Source organism: Callionymus lyra, unplaced genomic scaffold (genome assembly GCF_982586985.1).
Source record: "Callionymus lyra unplaced genomic scaffold, fCalLyr1.hap1.1 HAP1_SCAFFOLD_48, whole genome shotgun sequence".
NCBI lineage: Eukaryota > Metazoa > Chordata > Actinopteri > Syngnathiformes > Callionymidae > Callionymus > Callionymus lyra.
In genome coordinates this window covers 222,501-230,000 of record NW_028258562.1, presented here as the reverse complement: position 1 = coordinate 230,000, position 7,500 = coordinate 222,501, and the positions used below count along the sequence as shown (strand labels likewise).

The window sequence follows — 7,500 nt, the reverse complement described above, 5'->3', positions numbered from 1 at the left end:
TCAACACTTTGGGGCATTTTTAAACACTTTGCTCTTTTTCCCCCTCTCCCAACCAGGGGGCCTGGGGAGCCTCCTCCTGCGGGGATGGGGAGCCAGGGGCCTGGGGAACATTTTCAACACTTTGGGGCATTTTTAAACACTTTGGTCTTTTCCCCCCTCTCCCAACCAGGGGGCCTGGGGAGCCTCCTCCTGCGGGGATGGGGAACCAGGGGCCTGGGGAACATTTTCAACACTTTGGGGCATTTTTAAACACTTTGCTCTTTTTCCCCCTCTCCCAACCAGGGGCCTGGGGAGCCTCCTCCTGCGGGCATGGAGAACCAGGGGGCCTGGGGAGCCTCCTCCTGCGGGGATGGGGAACCAGGGGCCTGGGGGGCCTCCTCCTGCGGGGATGGAGAACCAGGGGGCCTGGGGAGCCTCCTCCTGCGGGGATGGGGAACCAGGGGGCCTGGGGAGCCTCCTCCTGCGGTGATGGAGAACCAGGGGCCTGGGGAGCCTCCTCCTGCGGGGATGGGGAACCAGGGGGCCTGGGGAGCCTCCTCCTGCGGGCATGGAGAACCAGGGGGCCTGGGGAGCCTCCTCCTGCGGGGATGGGGAACCAGGGGGCCTGGGGAGCCTCCTCCTGCGGGGATGGAGAACCAGGGGGCCTGGGGAGCCTCCTCCTGCGGTCATGGAGAACCAGGGGGCCTGGGGAGCCTCCTCCTGCGGGCATGGAGAACCAGGGGCCTGGGGAGCCTCCTCCTGCGGGGATGGAGAACCAGGGGGCCTGGGGAGCCTCCTCCTGCGGGCATGGAGAACCAGGGGGCCTGGGGAGCCTCCTCCTGCGGGCATGGAGAACCAGGGGGCCTGGGGAGCCTCCTCCTGCGGGGATGGGGAACCAGGGGCCTGGGGAGCCTCCTCCTGCGGGGATGGAGAACCAAGGGGCCTGGGGAGCCTCCTCCTGCGGGCATGGAGAACATGGGGGCCTGGGGAGCCTCCTCCTGCGGGCATGGAGAACCAGGGGGCCTGGGGAGCCTCCTCCTGCGGGCATGGAGAACCAGGGGGCCTGGGGAGCCTCCTCCTGCGGGGATGGGGAACCAGGGGGCCTGGGGAGCCTCCTCCTGCGGGGATGGAGAACCAGGGGGCCTGGGGAGCCTCCTCCTGCGGGCATGGAGAACCAGGGGGCCTGGGGAGCCTCCTCCTGCGGGGATGGAGAACCAGGGCGCCTGGGGAGCCTCCTCCTGCGGGGATGGAGAACCAGGGGCCTGGGGAGCCTCCTCCTGCGGGGATGGAGAACCAAGGGGCCTGGGGAGCCTCCTCCTGCGGGCATGGAGAACATGGGGGTCTGGGGAGCCTCCTCCTGCGGGGATGGAGAACCAGGGGGCCTGGGGAGCCTCCTCCTGCGGGGATGGGGAACCAGGGGGCCTGGGGAGCCTCCTCCTGCACCAGGGGGCCTGGGGAGCCTCCTCCTGCGGGGATGGGGAACCAGGGGGCCTGGGGAGCCTCCTCCTGCGGTGATGGGGAACCATGGGGCCTGGGGAGCCTCCTCCTGCGGGGATGGGGAACCAGGGGGCCTGGGGAGCCTCCTCCTGCGGGGATGGAGAACCAGGGGGCCTGGGGAGCCTCCTCCTGCGGGGATGGGGAACCAGGGGGCCTGGGGAGCCTCCTCCTGCACCAGGGGGCCTGGGGAGCCTCCTCCTGCGGGGATGGGGAACCAGGGGGCCTGGGGAGCCTCCTCCTGCGGTGATGGGGAACCATGGGGCCTGGGGAGCCTCCTCCTGCGGGGATGGGGAACCAGGGGGCCTGGGGAGCCTCCTCCTGCGGGGATGGGGAACCAGGGGCCTGGGGAGCCTCCTCCTGCACCAGGGGGCCTGGGGAGCCTCCTCCTGCGGGGATGGGGAACCAGGGGGCCTGGGGAGCCTCCTCCTGCGGGGATGGGGAACCAGGGGCCTGGGGAACATTTTCAACACTTTGGGGCATTTCACAAGCGCTTCCCTCGCTTACGGCCACACCACCCTGAATGAGCCCGATCTCGTCTGATCTCGGAAGCCAAGCAGGGTCGGGCCCAGTTAGTACTTGGATGGGAGACCGCCTGGGAATACTGGGTGCTGTAAGCATTTTTTTTTGCCATTATTTGTGGGTAGAAAAGTGAGAAAAGTGACCTAAAATAGAACCGGGACTAGGCGGCAGTTCCCCCCACCAGGCGGCGGCATTTGGGGCATTATTTGTGGGTAAGAAAGTGAGAAAAGTGACCTAAAATAGAACCGGGACTAGGCGGCAGTTCCCCCCACCAGGCGGCGGCATTTGGGGCATTATTTGTGGGTCAGAAAGTGAGAAAAGTGACCTAAAATAGAACCGGGACTAGGCGGCAGTTCCCCCCACCAGGCGGCGGCATTTGGGGCATTATTTGTGGGTAAGAAAGTGAGAAAAGTGACCTAAAATAGAACCGGGACTAGGCGGCAGTTCCCCCCACCAGGCGGCGGCATTTGGGGCATTATTTGTGGGTCAGAAAGTGAGAAAAGTGACCTAAAATAGAACCGGGACTAGGCGGCAGTTCCCCCCACCAGGCGGCGGCATTTGGGGCATTATTTGTGGGTAAGAAAGTGAGAAAAGTGACCTAAAATAGAACCGGGACTAGGCGGCAGTTCCCCCCACCAGGCGGCGGCATTTGGGGCATTATTTGTGGGTCAGAAAGTGAGAAAAGTGACCTAAAATAGAACCGGGACTAGGCGGCAGTTCCCCCCACCAGGCGGCGGCATTTGGGGCATTATTTGTGGGTAAGAAAGTGAGAAAAGTGACCTAAAATAGAACCGGGACTAGGCGGCAGTTCCCCCCACCAGGCGGCGGCATTTGGGGCATTATTTGTGGGTCAGAAAGTGAGAAAAGTGACCTAAAATAGAACCGGGACTAGGCGGCAGTTCCCCCCACCAGGCGGCGGCATTTGGGGCATTATTTGTGGGTCAGAAAGTGAGAAAAGTGACCTAAAATAGAACCGGGACTAGGCGGCAGTTCCCCCCACCAGGCGGCGGCATTTGGGGCATTATTTGTGGGTAAGAAAGTGAGAAAAGTGACCTAAAATAGAACCGGGACTAGGCGGCAGTTCCCCCCACCAGGCGGCGGCATTTGGGGCGTTATTTGTGGGTAAGAAAGTGAGAAAAGTGACCTAAAATAGAACCGGGACTAGGCGGCAGTTCCCCCACCAGATGGCGGCATTTGGGGACCCGTAGTGTGGGCAGAAAACTCACCAAAGTGACTTAAAATAGAACCGGTGCAGGCGGCATGTCCCCCCACCAGATGGCGGCATTTGGGGACCCGTAGTGTGGGCAGAAAACTCACCAAAGTGACTTAAAATAGAACCGGTGCAGGCGGCATGTTCCCCCACCAGATGGCGGCATTTGGGGACCCGTAGTGTGGGCAGAAAACTCACCAAAGTGACTTAAAATAGAACCGTTGCAGGCGGCATGTTCCCCCACCAGATGGCGGCATTTGGGGACCCGTAGTGTGGGCAGAAAACTCACCAAAGTGACTTAAAATAGAACCGGTGCAGGCGGCATGTTCCCCCACCAGATGGCGGCATTTGGGGAGCCGTAGTGTGGGCAGAAAACTCACCAAAGTGACTTAAAATAGAACCGGTGCAGGCGGCATGTTCCCCCACCAGATGGCGGCATTTGGGGACCCGTAGTGTGGGCAGAAAACTCACCAAAGTGACTTAAAATAGAACCGGTGCAGGCGGCATGTTCCCCCACCAGATGGCGGCATTTGGGGACCTGCAGTGTGGGTAGAAAACTCACCAAAGTGTCCTAAAATAGAACCGGGACCAGGGGGCCTCTTCCCCCACCAGGTGGCGGGCTTGGGGGGCTTGGTTTCCGGGTAGAAAACTCACCAAAGTGTCCTAAAATAGAACCGGGACCAGGGGGCATGTTCCCCCACCAGGCGGCGGGCTTGGGGGGCTTGGTTTGCGGGTAGAAAACTCACCAAAGTGTCCTAAAATAGAACCGGGACCAGGGGGCATGTTCCCCCACCAGGCGGCGGGCTTGGGGGGCTTGGTTTGCGGGTAGAAAACTCACCAAAGTGTCCTAAAATAGAACCGGGACCAGGGGGCATGTTCCCCCACCAGGCGGCGGGCTTGGGGGGCTTGGTTTGCGGGTAGAAAACTCACCAAAGTGTCCTAAAATAGAACCGGGACCAGGGGGCCTCTTCCCCCACCAGGCGGCGGGCTTGGGGGGGCTTGGTTTGCGGGTAGAAAACTCACCAAAGTGACCTAAAATAGAACCGGGCTAGGCGGCATGTTCCCCCACCAGGCGGCGGGCTTGGGGGGCTTGGTTTGCGGGTAGAAAACTCACCAAAGTGTCCTAAAATAGAACCGGGACCAGGGGGCATCTTCCCCCACCAGGCGGCGGGCTTGGGGGGCTTGGTTTGCGGGTAGAAAACTCACCAAAGTGTCCTAAAATAGAACCGGGACCAGGGGGCCTCTTCCCCCACCAGGCGGCGGGCTTGGGGGGCTTGGTTTGCGGGTAGAAAACTCACCAAAGTGACCTAAAATAGAACCGGGCCAGGCGGCATGCTCCCCCACCAGGCGGCGGGCTTGGGGGGCTTGGTTTGCGGGTAGAAAACTCACCAAAGTATCGGCAAAATAGAACCAGGGAAGGGGGGGATGTCGGTCACAAGGTGCCCGAGTCAGAGAACCAGGAAAACGGACATAAATCCAGAAAACCTCGGTGTCTGACTGCTCCTCAAAAAGTGGTCTTTTTGATGTCACGAGCGCAACCACCTAGAGGTTAATGGGGAGGGATGGTGTGAGCGCAAACGGATTTTTCCTAAGTGTGACTGCTCCTCAAAAAGTGGTCTTTTTGATGTCACGAGCGCAACCACCTAGAGGTTAATGGGGAGGGATGGTGTGAGCGCAAACGGATTTTTCCTAAGTGTGACTGCTCCTCAAAAAGTGGTCTTTTTGATGTCACGAGCGCAACCACCTAGAGGTTAATAGGGAGCGAGTACAACAGGGGAGGGAGTGAATGGGCTCGGACTGTGGCCGAGCCTGGTGCCTCAAAATCGGACAAGGTTGGACTGGAAGCCCGCTGAGAACTCTGGTTCTTTTGCCAGACGAAACGAATTTTTTCCGAGTGTGACTGCTCTGCAAAAAGTGGTCTTTTTGATGTCACGAGCGCAACCACCTAGAGGTTAATGGGGAGGGAGTGGAAAAAACGACAAAGTGTTGAGCTCCGGACCGGGATGGCGGGCGACTCGAGCGGTCATGCCCGACTTTGAGACACTTTGTCGCGGTCATGCGAGCGACCTCCACTGCTCCCCGGAGGTGCCCCGGACCGGGTTGGCGGGTGACTCGAGCGGTCGTGCCCGACTTTGAGACACTTTGTCGCGGTCATGCGGGCGTCCTCCGCCGGTCCCCGGAGGTGCCCCGGACCGGGTTGGCGGGTGACTCGAGCGGTCATGCCCGACTTTGAGACACTTTGTCGCGGTCATGCGGGCGTCCTCCGCCGGTCCCTGGAGGTGCCCCGGACCGGGTTGGCGGGTGACTCGAGCGGTCGTGCCCGACTTTGAGACACTTTGTCGCGGTCATGCGGGCGTCCTCCGCCGGTCCCTGGAGGTGCCCCGGACCGGGTTGGCGGGTGACTCGAGCGGTCGTGCCCGACTTTGAGACACTTTGTCGCGGTCATGCGGGCGTCCTCCGCCGGTCCCCGGAGGTGCCCCGGACCGGGTTGGCGGGTGACTCGAGCGGTCATGCCCGACTTTGAGACACTTTGTCGCGGTCATGCGGGCCTCCTCCGCCGGTCCCTGGAGGTGCCCCGGACCGGGTTGGCGGGTGACTCGAACGGTCATGCCCGACTTTGAGACACTTTGTCGCGGTCATGCGGGCGTCCTCCGCCGGTCCCTGGAGGTGCCCCGGACCGGGTTGGCGGGTGACTCGAGCGGTCGTGCCCGACTTTGAGACACTTTGTCGCGGTCATGCGAGCGACCTCCGCCGGTCCCCGGAGGTTCCCCGGACCGGGTTGGCGGGTGACTCGAACGGTCGTGCCCGACTTTGAGACACTTTGTCGCGGTCATGCGGGCGTCCTCCGCCGGTCCCTGGAGGTGCCCCGGACCGGGTTGGCGGGTGACTCGAGCGGTCGTGCCCGACTTTGAGACACTTTGTCGCGGTCATGCGGGCGTCCTCCGCCGGTCCCTGGAGGTGCCCCGGACCGGGTTGGCGGGTGACTCGAGCGGTCATGCCCGACTTTGAGACACTTTGTCGCGGTCATGCGGGCGTCCTCCGCCGGTCCCTGGAGGTGCCCCGGACCGGGTTGGCGGGTGACTCGAGCGGTCATGCCCGACTTTGAGACACTTTGTCGCGGTCATGCGGGCGTCCTCCGCCGGTCCCTGGAGGTGCCCCGGACCGGGTTGGCGGGTGACTCGAGCGGTCGTGCCCGACTTTGAGACACTTTGTCGCGGTCATGCGGGCGTCCTCCGCCGGTCCCTGGAGGTGCCCCGGACCGGGTTGGCGGGTGACTCGAGCGGTCATGCCCGACTTTGAGACACTTTGCCGCGGTCATGCGGGCGACCTCCGCCGGTCCCTGGAGGTGCCCCGGACCGGGTTGGCGGGTGACTCGAGCGGTCGTGCCCGACTTTGAGACACTTTGCCGCGGTCATGCGGGCGACCTCCGCCGGTCCCTGGATGGCGGGCTCCAGTGAGGTCGGCGGGGGAAGGCTCGGGCTGAGGCCGACTTCGGTGCCTCAAAGTCGGACAAGGTTGGATTGGAAGTCCGCTGTGTTGAGGACCAGTGGCATTCGGCGGTGGAACGCTCAGAACTTGGCCGACATCGGTGCCTCAACGTCGGACAAGGTTGGAGTGGATGACCGCTGATAACTCTGGTTCTTTTGCCAGACGAAAGAAATTTTTCCCGAGTGTGACTGCTCTGAAAAAAGTGGTCTTTTTGATGTCACGAGCGCAACCACCTAGAGGTTAATAGGGAGGCACCATAACAGGAGAGGGAGTGAAAAGGCTCGGAGGGTGGCCGAGCCTGGTGCCTCAAAATCGGACAAGGTTGGAGTGGATGACCGCTGAAAACTCTGGTTCTTTTGCCAGACGAAAGAAATTTTTCCCGAGTGTGACTGCTCTGCAAAAAGTGGTCTTTTTGATGTCACGAGCGCAACCACCTAGAGGTTAATAGGGAGGCACCATAACAGGAGAGGGAGTGAAAAGGCTCGGAGGGTGGCCGAGCCTGGTGCCTCAAAATCGGACAAGGTTGGAGTGGATGACCGCTGAAAACTCTGGTTCTTTTGCCAGACGAAAGAAATTTTTTCCGAGTGTGACTGCTCCTCAAAAAGTGGTCTTTTTGATGTCACGAGCGCAACCACCTAGAGGTTAATAGGGAGGCACCATAACAGGAGAGGGAGTGAAAAGGCTCGGAGGGTGGCCGAGCCTGGTGCCTCAAAGTCGGACAAGGTTGGAGTGGATGACCGCTGAAAACTCTGGTTCTTTTGCCAGACGAAAGAAATTTTTTCCGAGTGTGACTGCTCTGCAAAAAG

The 7,500-nt window shown here is 61.3% G+C and overlaps 1 non-coding gene across 1 annotated transcript; it reads left to right on the top strand.

Annotated features, from left to right (window-relative positions):
* Positions 1-1,974: 1,974 nt before the first annotated feature.
* Positions 1,975-2,093, top strand: LOC148058712 (5S ribosomal RNA). Its single transcript, XR_015709614.1, has one exon. It is a non-coding gene; the product is annotated as a 5S ribosomal RNA (ribosomal RNA).
* The last annotated feature ends 5,407 nt before the right edge of the window (positions 2,094-7,500 follow it).